Source organism: Meles meles, chromosome 15 (assembly GCF_922984935.1).
Source record: "Meles meles chromosome 15, mMelMel3.1 paternal haplotype, whole genome shotgun sequence".
Lineage (NCBI taxonomy): Eukaryota > Metazoa > Chordata > Mammalia > Carnivora > Mustelidae > Meles > Meles meles.
In genome coordinates, this window is record NC_060080.1 from 31938677 (window position 1) to 31955755 (window position 17079).

At 38.0% G+C, this 17079-nt stretch overlaps 1 non-coding gene and 1 pseudogene across 1 annotated transcript; one reads left to right on the forward strand and one right to left on the reverse strand.

Annotated features, from left to right (window-relative positions):
- LOC123925650 overlaps positions 1-17079 on the reverse strand; it is a 33454-nt pseudogene that overhangs the window by 2811 nt on the left and 13564 nt on the right.
- On the forward strand, positions 8478-8552 carry LOC123926271. Its single transcript, XR_006815199.1, has one exon. It is a non-coding gene; the product is annotated as a small nucleolar RNA SNORD59 (small nucleolar RNA).

Below are 17079 nucleotides of genomic sequence, written 5' to 3' on the forward strand. Positions count from 1 at the left end.
CAGTGCCTGCCATTGGGGAGTTTGCAGTCTCACAAAACTGTGAGAAGCACGGAAAAGGGGCAGGAAAGCAGACAGGAAAATACAGGGAGGTTCCTAAAGAAAAATCTTAAAGAATGTGTTGCAGTTAGCCTGAGAAATGAAGGGGAAGTCATACACTTCAGGCTGGCCACGTAGCCCTAGCCCCTTAAAGCTCCCACCCATGTAAGCATCACATTGTAGGGAACAGGTAAAGGCTAAAATAGACAGTGTATCCAGATCACCCTTCTCTTGGTCCATCCTTTATGGGTCTGTGGCTTAGGGATTCTTTAGTCTCTGTACCAACTCTGTGTTTTAGCCTCAAGACTTCTTGTCTAACCACCCATCAGATCCACTTCTTTGGTTTACTGACCTCATAATCACCACTCACATTTCAGTTTGCCAACAGCTCTGGGAAAGGAATACCGAGCAAGCCTTAGCTCAAAAAAGACCCTAAAGAGGAGGAGAATCAGACCCAGACATATGTGAAGCAGTGACAGAAAGTTCCAGGATGTTATACAACCTGGCCTAGCACAGCACTAAGTCAGGCTACTGGGATTCCTAACTTTTCTCCTTGTCCCCTTCTGAATGACCTTGGGAAGTTATTTCAAAATGGGGCTGTTATGGAGTCAAAACTAAAATACATGTTAAGGGGTGCCTGGGTGGCTCAGTTGGTTAAGCATCCAACTCTTGGTTTCAGCTCAGGTCGTGATCTCCTGGGTTGTGGGATCAAGCCCAGTGTCAGGCTCCATCCTCAGCAGGAAGCTGGCTTGAGATTGTCTCCTTCTGCCCCCCCCCCCCATGTTCGTTTACCCTCTCCCTCTCAAATAAATAAATTTTTAAGAATAAATAAAATACATGTTAAAGTCAGCAGCTCCTAGACCACAACAAGCCCACAAAGTATTAATTACTATTATTTGTAGTGTGTTTTAGAACTTTTTTTTTTTTACCTTTTTTGGTGTAACTATTTTTTTTAGTGTTATATTGGTTTCAGGTGTACAATATAGTGATTCAACCATTCCATTCATCCCTTGATGCTCATCACAACAAGTATATTCCTTAGCCCCATCACGTATTTAACCCAGTCTCCCAGCCCCTATTTTAGAATATTTTGAAGGGTGGCAGTCATGGGGTTGGGAATAGAGGTATTAGGAAACAAATGTGATAACATATATAAGAAAACCTGATTTAAGGCCAGGGATGCTGAGGACAGAGAGAAGATCATTAGAAGGTGGAATTGAAGAAGGTTTGGTGGTGTGAGGAAGCAGGCAAACAATGGGTGACATATAGACTTTCCAATGGGAAGGTCTCAAGAGGATGATAGCATTTGCCATAGTAGGAGGTATTAGGGTTATCTGGGGGAAGATTTTAGGGTTGGGTCAAAGTAAATAATTCCGTTTCCTATCTGTTAAGGTTGAAACGCTCAACTAGAAATATAAAATTAGTGACAAAAAATAGAGTTGAAACTTAGAAAAGATGTCAAGGCTAATTTTTAAATATCAAAGTTTAGGAATATTTATTATCTATTAGGTGCCAAACACTATATTAGTGCAACAGAGCATGGTCCCTGAATTCAAGTCGGGCTGCAGACAAATTCTCAGATAATTCCGTTACAAGGAGATGAGTACTGAGGTGCAGGGATACAGAGCCAGAAGGAGATATTAGGTGCTGCTTAGGTTAATAATTTGGCTCTTTTTCAGGCCATGATATATTTTTTAATTTCATATATATATATATATATTTTTTTTTAAAGTCGTGTATTCAACATTTATTTACAGGTCAAGTGGAGTTCTGTATGGGGAGCTGGTGGAGATGGACATCCTCAGTGTCAGCTTTCAGGTTCCACCCTGATATTCTGAGCAATTCAATTCTGCTCCCAGATTTGCATATGTCCCAGCGCTGTGTTTCTCAATGGAGGTTTTATTAGCATTTTGGGTAGGACAATTCTTCCTTGTGTGGGACTGTCCTCTGCTTCAGCACTGCTCCCAGCTGCACTGACATCAATCACAAAAATAGCCACACATATTTCCCAATGTCTAGAGTTGGGCTGAGGTGGGGGTGTGGGAGTGACTGGATTGAGAATGTCTGTCTATTGTGTCCTTGAGAGAACTGTCACCCACACCAAACTGTTTATCCTAGTATTCCTTTCCATCTCATATAGAATATTGCCTGAGACAATTTCTGACATGTAGAATATTGTCCCTCTTACTTCCAGTGCTTGGAGAGGGTTTCACCGTTCTCTGTACATGCACAGCCAAGAGACCACCTGCTCTTTATCACATAGATCCTGGGGTCACATAGAAGGGGACCAAATCTAGTCTTTGCAGGTTGTGGAGGTCTTCACAGAGGAAGGATCCTCTAGGCTGAGACTTAAAAGACAAGTAGTTAGTCAAGCAAGAAGGTATACTCCATACCAACGGTATAGTGGTTACATTCAAAGAAACGAAGGTGTTCTGTTTCAGGAGAATAACAGATGAGGCCACTGGGGTAAGCAGGGACCAGTCCATGAAGGAGCATGGAAATTATATTAAATAATTTGCATTTCTTCTTGAGAACAAAAGGGTGCTGTTGGTGGATTTTCAGCACAGGAGTAGCATGATCTCATTTGCTCCTTAGAGATACTCCACCAGCTGCAGGTGGAGAATGAATTGGACTCAGGTGGCAGGACTGGAGATGAGTTAGGAAAATAGTTCAGAGGCCAGTCCAGGTAGGAGAAAATGATGGTCTGAGTTAACATATGGCCTTGGCATCAACATTCAGTCATGTATTTGAATTGTGGGTTGAGATGAATTTTCAGAGGGGAAATAAATGGATTGGGCAGAAAATGGGTTCTTAGAAACCCCCAACATTTAGACTGTGAGCAGAGGCAGAGAATCTAGCAAAGGAGACTAGGAAGGTGGGCTCATATATGATATGTGGAAATGGTATGATATGGGAGCCATAGGAGTTCGCCACTTAGGACTCCCTTCAAGGAAGCACGTGCTGTAAGGAGTGAGAACCACAGACAGCCTCTAGCTTCCATGCTTTGGGATCCATCGTAGCCTTCATGGAGAGGTCTCAGTCTCCCCCAGAGGCTCCCAACCAAGGACTGAACACAACCAGCCATTCCTGCCCAATGCAATTTCCTCTAATGGGCAATCTTTGCTCTGGGGCACCCCACTGGCATCACTGAGTTAGTCTTAGAACTTCCCTACAGACAGAGGCTCTTTCTACCCAGTCCTTCTTCCTTCTTTCTCTCCTTTCACAAGTATGAAGGCATGCACTGCAGTCTGAGAGTCTTCCTTCCTACTCTGGCTCCCTTTCCTCTTTATCCTTCACAGGTGCATTTTTGCATTTTGAGTTCAATTTTACCATCTGCTGAACTAGTACAATTGATATCAATGCAGCAAAGGAGGGACTTTTAAGAGAGTGATCAAGCTGTGTTAAATGCCAGAAAGAGACTAAGTAGGAGGGAGACAGAAAAGTTTCATCAGATCTGTCATTATGGAGGTCAGTGCTAATCTAACCATTGAAACTCATAGTTCCTCTTCTGCAATTGTTTCTCCTCTTAGTTATATTCTCCCAAATCCTCTTCAACTTTTTGTTATACATTGTCATCTTCATACGTCTCATCCAGACTCCCTCATTATGAAGTCACTGAATTTGTTAATAATTTTTTAAACTCCGGCACGAGGAAGTGAGTTCAGTATGCCAGATACAGTCTGGTCAACGTTGACTATGGGGAGATTATAACTACCTGTAATCTGAACACTCTATTATAGTCTACACTTTGATTCTGTTTTTTTATAGCCACAAAAAACCCAGGGCCACGGCACTGTTCAACATCAGGGGATGCCATTCAGTTTATATAATCCTCAAGTTCAACCTGGCCCCTGGGTCCTGATTTTTAAATCTCCAAAATCCATATTTGCTCCCTTCTGAATCAGATCATGAGAGGTGCTCTTGAACCCTCCTTGTCCTAAAACTCCGGGTGAGGAAACTGGTCTTGTGCATCCTACTATAACATTCCTGCCTTGCCAGCAGTTGATCAAACCAGATACCATCTTCTTATCACCAGGCCATATATATATAACAACACCATGAACAAAACAGGGCACAGAGTATCTCTACCCAATATTGCTTCCAGGCGACATCTTGCAAACACAAATCAGACCAAAGATAGACAAGAACTTCCAGTCTTCTTGAGAAGCCCAGGATTCTGAGGGGGTGCTTTTGCTAGCACTGTAGGTAACTGATGCCTTTTTAGACTTAAAGGCATGTGGAGGGGTGCAGACTGTGTAAAAAATAGGCAACAATGTATCAAAGGATTACAAGGAAGTACAGGTCAAATAAAGACAGCAAGAGACTAAGAGCTGCTGAGATAATTTTATTGATGAAACTCCTGATTTTATTAATCTTTTATCATGATCGATTAGAGCATAGTGTTTGCCTGGTTCCCTTTTACATAATATCTAGCCTACAGTTCCCCTTATATTCTCCCAGTTAAAGGGTGTTGTCCTGTACCTTTGTCCCCAAATACAGAGTGAGGCCACTGTTGGACCAGATCAAGTTGGTCCAGAATAAATGTGGTTACATAACCCTGTTTCCCAAGTAGATTACTGCCCAGAGTGTTATCCTGCTGGCCTCTTTTTTTTTTTTTTTAAGAAGTTTTATTTTATTCTATTTACTCTTACTGCCTTAGGAGGACTCCAACCCCTACTCCCAACAAAACCTGTAGTAAATCAATCTGCTTATAGATCTAGAAAGTTCATCACTTTGGGAAAAAAAAAATTCTCTAATTTGGTTTAAACCTGGACCGAAGCTTTGTTTTCTTGATCAAAACAGACAAAAAATAGAAGTAAAAGCTCTTAAATAATCCAAATAACATGCCAAGAGTTTTCCATTTTTCCTTACTCCCTACTCATAGTTCAAGGTGATGTAAAGATAACCCAAATCTCAGACTGACTCAGATCACTGCCCCAGGGATGGATCCATTTGCTGGGTCTGAGCCCATAGCAAAGCCCATTTGGATCAAGGTATGCCTCTTCTCAGTATTAGAGTCAAAACTTCTGTCTGGAATGTGATCATCTGGGTTGCTTAAAGATACTTAAAAAAAAAAAAAATATATATATATATACATACACACACACACACACATATATATATGTATGTGTATATATATATATACACACTACCAGATGAGTCCTGATTTAAATATATATACATATATGTATGTGTGTATATATACATATATATAGCATATATGCTATACACATATACACACATACATATATGTATATATATTTAAATCAGGACTCATCTGGTAGTATGAACATTCCCAGCTAAACATCTGATACCATCAGAATAGTTTAAACATGTGTTGATGGTATCATAAAGGGAAGGAAACTCCTGAACATTTCCCTGCTGCTTTGTATTTTATTAATAAATTGCTAAGCCACTATATGAAATTTGTGAATAGCCTTTTTCAAGCATAAATGTGGTGCTGCATACAGGCAGTCTTTCTCTGTGTCAACCTCAAAACTGTTAACTGGGAGCCAATATCTGAAAATGTTTATATGAACTTTTTTTTAATTTAAATTCAGTTAATTAACATATAGTATGGTATTAGTTTCAGAGGTAGAGCTTGGTGATTTGTCAGTCTTATGTAACACCCAGTGCTCATTACATCTCGTGCCCTCCTTAATGCCCATCACCCAGTTACCCCATCTCCCCAGTCCCCATATGAAAGTTAATGCCAGAATGTGTAACACTTTTAGGTTGCTGATGCCAATATTTAGGGTTACCTCTCACTTAAGAAGAGCACTCACCAGTCATTCCAAATAAATCCAAAACACCATGTCTGCAAATCTGAATGCAGTCTGTTTTCTGCTACGTGTTTGCAAGTCTCTTAATTAGTCTCTCTGGCCCCATTCTCTTCCTCTTCTGATGATACTACACCTGGACAATAAACATGTCTCTTAAAATGCCAACAATGGAAATGTGGAAGTCCTGAGGGAAGCTAAATTTGGAATAAATATGAGTTCACTTTGAAGCATATTGAGTCCGAGGAGATGAAAGCTCATTAAGGAGGGGACATCACAAGGACAGTCATAGATTGAGGAAGTGCAAAAGGTGATTACATCATGATGTATAAATGCAAGTCATAGAAATAAAGATGGTAGAATCATGGGATCTCCAAGTGAAAAGTCTGAGTACAGAGCAGTGATGAGCAAACTCTTTTGTTTCCTCCTCCTCCCCCTCTCCCTCTCTCCTGCTCCTCCTCCTCCTCCTCCTCCTCCTCCCCCTCTTCTTCTTCTTCTTCTTCTTCTTCTTTAAAGGACCATTTGGGGTGCCTGAGTGTCTCAGTGGGTTAAGCATCAGACTGTTGATTTTGGCTTTGGTCATGAGATCATAGGGTCATGAGATCAAGCCCTGCGACAGGATTGCTTGAGAGTCTCTCTCTCTTCCTCTGCACACCCCTTCTGAAGAAAAAAAAATAAATAAAAGAACAACTTACAAGGAGGAGAAAATGTTTATGAATCTTATTTTTAAAACATTCAAAAGTGAAAATAGTGTTACTAACTGCTGTAACAAGAACTTACATTCCAGGATGATTATTAAGATAAGAATATCTATTCTCTCTCAGGCAGGGTTTTCTAGCTTGTCTTAGTTTGATACATTTACAATATGGAATTTAAGGTAAGCGGATTGTAGACATGAGTGGAGAAGTGAGAAGAGAAGGGGGTAAGTTAGCCAGAAAGGAGTTAAGTCAGCCTTTAATGTGTTGGAAGAAGGGGAGAAGGGAGATGACCCAAAGCCTAATAAACTGGGTTCTAAAGAAAGAGTTTGAAGGTTTTATGTGAGACTAGAGGAAATAGAATGGAACTCAAGGGGAGCTCTGTAACCAAGAATGAATTCCTCTAATGTTCTTTGAGAGCAGTAAAGGTAAATAAAGATTGGAATAGGTTTTTAAAATTACTGTGATCCTGAGAAGAGTCTAAGGTATGTGGGACCCCAGGACTTGCTAGGGTCACAAGAAAAACGCCAATGGGAAATTTGGTAATGCTTCTGAACTGCTAAAATGTATCTGGTCATACTAAAGAGTCATGACACAAAAACAGCTTTCAAATCTTTTATAACTTAATTTACATTGCTTTTTAGAGCTTCTACATGTTTTCACATTTCTGTCTTATGTTACCTTTAGAATGGTTCCTTATATTATTATCATCCATAATTTACAGATGGGGAAATTGAAACTTAGAGAAGTGAAAGCCAGAAACAGATCAGGATTAATGATTAGTTCCAGTCAATTGAACATCTGCTCAGCCTTGCTGACTGAAAATCAGGTTGTGGTCTATATCAGAGATGTAAAAATGATAAAAATGTGCATGCCATCCTCAGCCATTCTTTCCTTACTCTTTCCCAGTTCTCTCTGAAAGGACTCGTATCTCCTATAAGCCTGGGCTTGGTTCATAATGAGATCTAACTCAGCATCATCGACACAAACAGTAAGTTTCCAGAAAGAATCGATTCCAGAGTCCTCTGGCCATGCCATGCCTGTGACGTGGTCATCAGAATTGCAGGATAAGGAAGAGATGGGAATTCTTACACGTTACTGAGCAGAGACGAAATTGATGCAATTAAATCGGAAGGCAATTTGACAATATCTATTAAAACGAAAGATGCCCTTATCTTACAATCTAACAATTCCACTTCGCTATATATACCCAAGAAACTCCCTTAAATGCGTAAATGCATATTCAGTGAAGTATTGTGTATAACAGGAAAATAATTGGAAACAAACTAAATGTTCATCAGCCTGAGAGTGTTTAAGTAAATTGTTGTATGATCACACAGAGGAATACTATCTGGTAGTTAAAATACATGAACTAGAACTGGAACTATAATATGCATCAATCTAAAAAAATAAAATATCTAGTGAAAACAATAAAGTGGCAGGAGATTCATAAAGCGTGCTACCATTTGCATTAACTTTAGACCCATGAAACAATAGTAAATATTTCTATGTGTGATGAACATTTAAAAAACATTCACAGTAATAATAAGTCCAAATTCAGGATAGTTGTTACCTCTGGGGAAGAAGAAGGATAATGACAGCATAGGCAGAAGCCTTTAGCCAAATTTGTATTTTCCCCCCTGAAAAAGTGGAGCAGAAAAAAATAATGCAAAAAGTAAACATTTGACAAAATTTGGTGGGAAAGGTGAGTTCATAGTATTATTTTATATCCCCAGTATGCTTGAAATATTTCACTTAGAAGTATATAGGGGTCTTCAACCCTTGAATTCTGGATTTTTTTTTCCTTTGTGCAGAAATTTCTTTTTTTTCCTTTTCTCATGTTGAAATTCCATCCATTCTATGATATTTAACTCAAGTCTCACTACCTTATTGAGAATTTCTGTGATAGTTTTGTCAGTCCATACTATGCTCTATAAAGTTCTGTAGGTCTGTAAGTTTTTCTTATATTCTATGATGAATTTATCAAAATGACTTTCATTCTTCTGAGTATGCTGAAGCTACCTACTAGGTACTGAGAAAGAGCAGAAAAAAAATGAAGTTCTCTCATACACTATGTATGGCCAGAATCCTTTCATGTTATTGTTTAAATATATACTGCCTTGCATTAATATTTGGCTGTATTGTACACAAACCTTGTCTCTCCAATTATATTGTAAGAGCCTTAGGAGTAGGGACAATGTCTTGAACTTTTAAAATTCTTCCCCAGTGCCCAGTGGAGCCTAACTAAATGCTTGGTAATGAAAAGTGGTGCATAAACCAATAATTATTATCCTCCCTACAAAACCTTTATATAGAAAGTTGAAAATACTAGTTGGAGCTACATTTGCTTTTATTTTCCCAGAGAGAGGATAGTAATGAGCTGTGAAATGACCAAAACTCGGACAGCAGAAGGGAAAAAAAAAAAAAAAAAGAATGGGTTTGTATTTTACACATTCTAGATAATCAGCTCTTGAGTGATTAAGTGTGGAAAATCCCTTATGAGTAACAGCAGATTTAAAAAATTTGTTTTATGGGGACGCCTGGGTGGCTCAGTTGGTTAAGCAGCTGCCTTCAGTTCAGGCCATGATCCCCCAGCGTCCTGGGATCGAGTCCCACATCGGGCTCCTAGCTCAGCAGGGAGCCTGCTTCTCCCTCTGCCTCTGCCTGTGCTCACTCTCCCTGACAAATAAATAAATAAATAAATCTTTAAAAAAAAATTTGTTTTATGACTATGGACATGTGTTGTAGATCATTTCCAGTTTTCAGATGATCCCAGGCCAAACTTATGAATTATTTTGGAAAAGCATTTCCTCTTATGATATACTACATAGCCACGTAAAATATACCTTGTTATCATTCTGCCTTCATTCCAATATTTATTGGGCTACACATGGGAACGGTGGCCCAGGGAAACTAAAACACAAAGGGTGTTCCGTCTGTGGGATCAGGAAAGGGTTCTGGAGAAAAACAAATTACTTTGAGTCTAATTTACCCTTAGCCCCTCTTGTAAAAGGTGTTTGGTCCTTGAGTCAACCAGGATACTCGAAACCTCTGAGAAAAATGTTCGTCTCTATGAGCCCAGGATTAAAGCTAAACAGCATAGGGAGTGGTAAGAGGTCTGGACTACATTGTCTCTCCTCAGAACCAAAAGCTGGGTATTGAGGAATGAGATAAATGTAAAAATCAGTACAGTTACTTTTAGTAAAAGCAGCAACTGTTTGGTCAAAACTGCTACTACATAGTGTCTGAAGAGTTTCCTATGAAACTTTGTAATATTTTATTCACCCAGGCTACTGTCTTGTGGTTCTTTGGCCTAAGTACTGTAACACTAAAAATACAATTCTTTAAAATAAAACTTACCTACATATGTGTATGTGACTGCATTTTTAACTCCACAGTATACCTCAGGGAATTATATCTATTTTTTTTAAATATTTTATTTATTTGACAGAGAGAAATCACAACTAGGCAGAGAGGCAGGCAGAGAGAGAGGAGGAAGCAGGCTCCCTGCGGAAAAGAGCCTGATGTGGGGCTCGATCCCAGTCCTGGGATCATGACCTGAGCCGAAGGCAGAGGCTTTAACCCACTGAGCCACCCAGGCGCCCCGGGAATTATATCTATTATTACCCTCCTCTATCTCTATGTCATTTGTATCCTAGTGAAGAAAATTAAAGTCACAAAAATATCTTGCAGTTTGGTAAGAGATCATATATTCCCTCAATTTCACTCATTTGTAAATGTTAATGTTGAAGCAAAACCTTGAAACAAAGTGACCAGAGTATTCCTATAGTAATGGTCTCTGCAATTTTTCCTTTCCCTAAATAAAATGAAGTAAGCAAAATGCTTTTATACAGATAATATATATAATTAATAGACTGGATTTTCAAAGTTCCCTATAGGATAAGTGTTTGTAACAACTTGGAATTAATTTCCCATGGAAATACTGTGATTATGATTAGATTTAAAACCTTATATAAGTAGGTGTGAGAGGATAGTTGATTAAGAAATTGTATCTCATTTTCTTGTCTATAAGGTTATCATAGAAAAATGAGAAATATTTTTCCCTTCTCCAGCTTAGAAGGAGAGTTGAGATGGTGATTTTCTAAAGCTTCAGAGAGATAGAAAACACAACTATCTGGCAGAGGAAGGTTTCCAAAAGAAAAAAGGGAAATGGCTTGGCTTCAGGAGAATTTGAATCTGTTGAACCCAGAAGGAGAGAGAACCGGACAAGAGTCAGTTTCCATAAATGGTAAAAATCTATGTCTACTCCCAGATAACAGATCAGAATGGTATACACCTCCAATGAGGATGCCAGCAAGGATATCTTGTCTCAGAAGTAGTAAAAATATAACACTAAGCTGAAACAAGTCAAGGGTACATATTATAAACTCTAGGGTTACTATTAAGAGAATAATAAAATTATGTATAAATAATATAATGCATAAATAGAAGATAGTATAATAATTTTTAAAAAATAGTTAATGAAACCAAAAGAAGGCAAGAAAGAAAATAAAAAAGGACCAAGTAACCAGTAGGGTAAATAGAAAACAGAATTGAATCCAAATGTATCATTACTTACCATAAATATAAAGGCATAATATTTCATTAAAAGCCAAAGATTTCCACAGTGCATTTAAATATATGGAGTGCCTGGGTGGCTAAGTCAGTTAAGCATCCGACTCTTGATTTTGGCTCAGGTCATGATCTCAGGGTTGTGAGATGAGGCTCTCTGCTCAGCAGGTAGTCTGCTTCAGATTCTGTCCCTGTCCTTTTGCTGCCTCACTCCTGCTCATGCACGCACATGTGTATATGTGCATGCTCGCTCTATCTCTAAAATAAATAAATCTTTAAAAAATAAATATATATATTTAATAATGTAATAAATATATATGTTCTTTTTCAAAAGATATAAAAGTTTCAATCTAAAATAATACCACAGAAGTACCCAAGACCCTTCAGACCAGCCCCTTCAGACCAGCTGCTTCCATCAGATTTCCATGGTCAGAGTCCCAATTTGGAGCTGTAGTGCCTCTGGATGGGGGTGGTGATGGGCTCTGGCCTTTAAACAGAGAGAGGTCAGGACAGGGTCAGTATTGTGGGCATGTGTATTTCTTCCCAAGTTCCCTTACAGTCCCTAATGGGACTCCCTGACTTATTCTGGTTGGTTCCCACTGCTACCTCTTTTATAAAACAGACGTCATAGAATTGATTGGTCACCTTGTTTATTTAATGTGAGTTTGTGCCTTTTTGTCTCAATCTTCCAAAACAGGTACATTGGGGGAAATAATAAAATCCTAGACAGAGGAATGAATGCATGAATGAATGAATAAATAAATAAATAAAGATAATACCACAGAAAAGTTAAAGGTAAAAGAAAGAAAGACGTTTTATACAAACACTAACCCAGAGTAAGATGGTATAGCTACACCCTGAAGTAGACTTTGAGTAGACTTTAAGGAAAGAAGCATTATTAAAAATAAAGTGTGATATTTCACAACAATAAAAATATTAACCTATCAGGGAGCTATAACAATTCTAATTTTGTACACAACTAACAATAAACTCCAAAATATGTAAAGCAAAGGAATTGCAGAAACAGCAAGGAATAATGGATAAATCTACAATCACAGCAAGAGACTTTAATATATTGTGAGTGTCTGAAAAAATAAGGAGATGAAAATTAGTAAAGGTACACAACATACAATAGATCTTTGTGTTCTGATGATTTCACCAGTGTATCCTTCCCAATACTTAAGGAAGAAGTAACACCAGTTGTATATAAACTCTTTCAGAGAACAGAAAAAGGAAATGTCAGCATATTTTATGAGGTCAATAAAATGTTGATCCCCAAACCTGAGAAGGTCATTACAAGAAAGGAAAATTACAGACCAGTCTATCTGTTATCAAAGATGAAAAAACTTCTGGGGACACTTGGGTAGACCAGTTGGCTAAGCATCCAACTCTTGATTTTGGCTCAGGTCATGATGTCAGGGTCATGAGATTGAGCCCCGTGTTAGGTTCCATACTCAGCAGGGCATCTGCTTGAGATTCTCTCTCCCTCTTCCTCTGTCCCTCCCTCCACTCTCTCTGTAAAATAAGCAAATCTTAAAAAAAAAAAAAGATGAAAGAACTTCTAAATTAAATATCAGCAAAACAAACCCAGTAATATATTAAACATAAAATTGTGTTTACTTCAAGCATTAGAGGTTGGTTTAACACTAAAATCTCTTTATACATGCAATTAATAGTATAAAAGAAAATACATACATTCATCCTTGTAGATACAGAAAAGAATTAGATAAAATTCAACATTCATTCACGATTTAAAACTCTTAACAAACCAGGAATTTCCTCTCTTTTTGGTAGTCTTTTATTTTGAAATAATTTTAGACTTCTAGAGAAGTTGCAAAAAAGAGAAAGAATTCCTGTATCACCTTCAAAAAGATTTGTAATTATTTACATTTTATCACATTTGTTTTATTAATGCCACTCTATCTATATTACTTTCCTGAACCATTAAAGAGTAAGACATGATATCTCTTTATCACTAAAATACTTCAGTGTGTATTTTTAAAGGACAAGCCACTTACATGACATAGTAAAATTACCAAAACTGGGATATATTATCTAATCTAATGTATAGACCTTACTAAATCTCACCAATTTTCCTAATACTATTTTTTGTAACAACAACAAAAAAAGTTTTTTCTGGCCCATGACCCAATCCAGGAAAACACAGTACGTTAGTTATCATGTCACTCTCGTCTTTTGAAATCCCAAATAGTTCATTACCTTGACTTTTTATTTTATGACCCTGACATTTTGAAGAGTACAAGCTTGCTACTAAGTAGAATGTAACTATACTGGGTTCAGTTAATGTTTCCTCATGAATAGATTCAGACAATGCATTTTTGGCAGGAATACCAAAGAAGTGGTTTTTTTTTTTTTTTTTAAGATTTTTTTTTTTTTTATTTACTTATTTGACAGAGAGAGATCACAAGTAGGCAGAGAGAGTGAGAGGGAAGCAGGCTCCCTGCAGAGCAGAGAGCCCGACGCGGGACTCGATCCCAGGACCCCGAGATCATGACCTGAGCCGAAGGCAGCAGCCTAAACCACTGAGCCACCCAGGCGCCCCCATTTTCCTCTTTGTAACTAAAAGTATTTTAAGTGGAGATATTTTGAGACTATATACACATCTTGTTTTTCGTTAAATTGCACTCACTAATTTTTAACATCTTTTGATGATTCTTTCCTGAGTTAATAATTACTGTGATAACAAAATAAGGATTTTCCAATCTAATCATTCCTTATATATTTATTGGTTAGAATTCTAAAAATGGGTCAGAGACTTGAACAGGTACTCCAAAAAAGAGAATATCCAAGTGGCCAATAAACATAGCATAAGTACAAGTTAAAATCAGGAGATGTGACATAATTGGAACTCTCTTCAATGCTGCTGGTGAGGATGTAAATTGGTATACTACTTTGGAAAACTGGCAGTTCCTAAGAAAACTGAATATGTGCATAACCTAGAAGCCAGCAGTTTCTGTTTGGAAACAGTGAAAATGTCCACCCATAGTAGAATAATTACATAAGTTATATATATCTGTGCAATCCAATGATACACAGAATGAGAATGGATGAACTGCTGTTACCCATGGAGGAGATTTATAAACATATTGAGTGAAAGAAACAGTACACAACATGGTGCATTTGTTTAAGGTTCAAACACAGTGTGGAGATTCCTTAAGAAATTAGAAATAGAGCTTCCCTATGACCCTGCAATTGCACTGCTGGGTATTTACCCCAAAGATACAGATGCAGTGAAAAGAAGGGCCATCTGTACCCCAATGTTCATAGCAGCAATGGCCACAGGCACCAAACTGTGGAAAGAGTCAAGATGCCCTTCAACAGATGAATGGATAAAGAAGATATGGTCCATATACACAATGGAGTATTATGCCTCCATCAGAAAGGATGAATACCCAACTTTTATATCAACATGGACGGGACTAGAGGAGATTATGCTGAGTGAAATATGTCAGAGAGAGTCTATTATCATATGGTTTCACTTACTTATGGAGCATAAGGAATAACATGGAGGACATTGGGAGAAGGAGAGGAGAAGTGAGTTGGGGGAAATCGGAGGGGGAGAACAAACCATGAGAGACTGTGGATTCTGAGACACAAACTGAGGGTTTTGGGGGGGTGTTGGGGGTATCACGTGAGCCTGGTGGTGGGTATTAAGGAGGACACATACTGCATGGAGCACTGGGTGTGGTGCATAAACAATGAATTTTGGAACACTGAAAAAATAAAATTAGATTTAAAAAATAAAATAAAAAGCACAAATCCAAAAAACAAAACAAAACAAAAACCAACAAACCAGAAGAGATTAGGTTACTGTGTTAGAAGTCAGGACTCTGGTTATCTGACAGGAAGTTGTAATTGATTGGAGATTGGAAGCGTAAGGGGGTTCTAGAGAGTTAGTAGTCCTCCTTGATCTTTATGTCAGTCACATGGGTGTTTTTACTTTGTGAAAATTCACTGAGATCCTACCCTTATGATTTGAACCATTTTATTTATTTATGGTATTTTCAATAAGAGGTTTATTTAAAAAGTTATACTCACATGAATACTTGTATAACAGTCATAACACAGAGCACGATTTATAACCTAGTAAATTCTATTTGTTTGAATTCGCCCAATCTAAGACTATCTTATAAATGGAAATCCAAACATAAAAAACAGAAAAGTACTTGTAGCACAAAAGCACCTTTCACTTTACAAAGCAAAACATCAAATGCATGAAAGGAATAAGGATAACACCCAGAGCAGATCCATTTTTCAATTTTGTAAATTTATCCTAAGGAAAGAAAGAACTCAACACACAAAGCTTGTTGTGAAAATGTTCATTTTAAACATGATGTCTGCCAGCAAAACACTAAAATAAGCTCAAATATCCAACCACTGGATCGAGAGTTAATAAACTATGATATGCCAGTACAAGAAAATAACATACATTAAAGATGATGTATAGAAGACTTCATAGAGATACTAAAATTTTTTGCAGGTATAATGTTAGGTAGCAAAATTCAAATGTAAGATAATATGTATACCCTGATACTAACTTCATAGAGCTGAAACATTAAGTAAGATGAAAATATAAAAACCTTGTGCTGGAGTCATAGATTTATGGATTTTTTTTTGAGGGGGTAAACTTCCCTCCATTCCCTATAAATATTCTCTTTCTCTCTTTTTGAAGACCTAACTGGCTTTATTAAACAATTCACGAATGGGACAACATCTCATCTAACAAGTAGAAGGGTACTCTCCTCCATGCATAGTCTTAATTATTATTTGGTCAGTTAGAGTTTTTTTGTTGCAAGCAATAGAAACTAACTTAAATTTTAAAAAAGAGAGAGATTTATGGAGCTGTAGAGGAGCAACTTACAGAATCAAAGGAATAACTAAATGCCCAAGAAGAAAGAAGAGCCAGGAAGTTTGTAGAGATCTTAGAATCTAAATTCTGTAACCTGTTCTCCAGTATTCTGCCTCCTCACGACTGTTTTAAATGCCTTCTGTGCCTGTGTGCCTCTATTCAAGATTCAAATTACTGGGAGACAAAATCTGATTGTCCTAGCCTGAGTCAAGTATCCACCTTGTCCTTTGATTGGCGACCGTCTCAGAACACCCTGGAGTTGGGGAAAGGCACTTTTCTAAGGGGGGTATAGGGGTAGTGTTGTTACCAGGTGAGCAGGGAGCCAAAAGATGCTGGGTGGAGAAAGCAACCGGTCCATGAAATCTTTTTTTTTTTTTTAAAGATTTTATTTATTTATTTGACAGACAGAGATCACCAGTAGGCAGAGAGGCAGGCAGAGAGAGAGAGGAGGAAGCTCCTCTCGATCCCAGGGCTCGATCCCAGGACTCTGGGATCATGACCGGAGCCGAAGGCAGAGGCTTTAACCCACTGAGCCACCCAGGCGCCCCGGTCCATGAAATCTTAATCAGCTTTTCCATAAATCAGAATATTACTACCTTCTTCTTAGAGTAAATAAAAACATGCCTAGTGTGGAAAATTTGCATGATTTAGAAAATATATAGTAAAAGAGTAATGAAAAGGCAGGCATCCTTTATCCCACTCTCCATACCCTTGTGTTTATTATCCATTGCTGCCTAACAAATTACGCTCAAAACTAGAGTGCCTAGAGACAAAGTAGATTAGTGGTTGCCTAGGGCTGGGAGGATTGGGGATGGTAGCTGAAGAGGACAGGATTTCTTTTCTTTTCTTTCTTTCTTTCTTTCTTTTTCCCCCCAGGATTTTTTTTATCATGTTCTAAAATTGGATTGTGGTAATGGTTGCACAACTCTGAATATACTAAAACCACTGAACTTTCAATGGGCAAATGCTAAGGTATGTGAATTATATCTTAATAAAGCTGTATTTAAAAGATAGTAGGGTAACCAACATCCCAGTTTGTCCAGACTTCTCTGGTTTTAGAACTGACAATCCCATATCCCAAGGAAATGCTTCAGTCCTGGCAAAAGCTAGAAAACAAATCATCCTA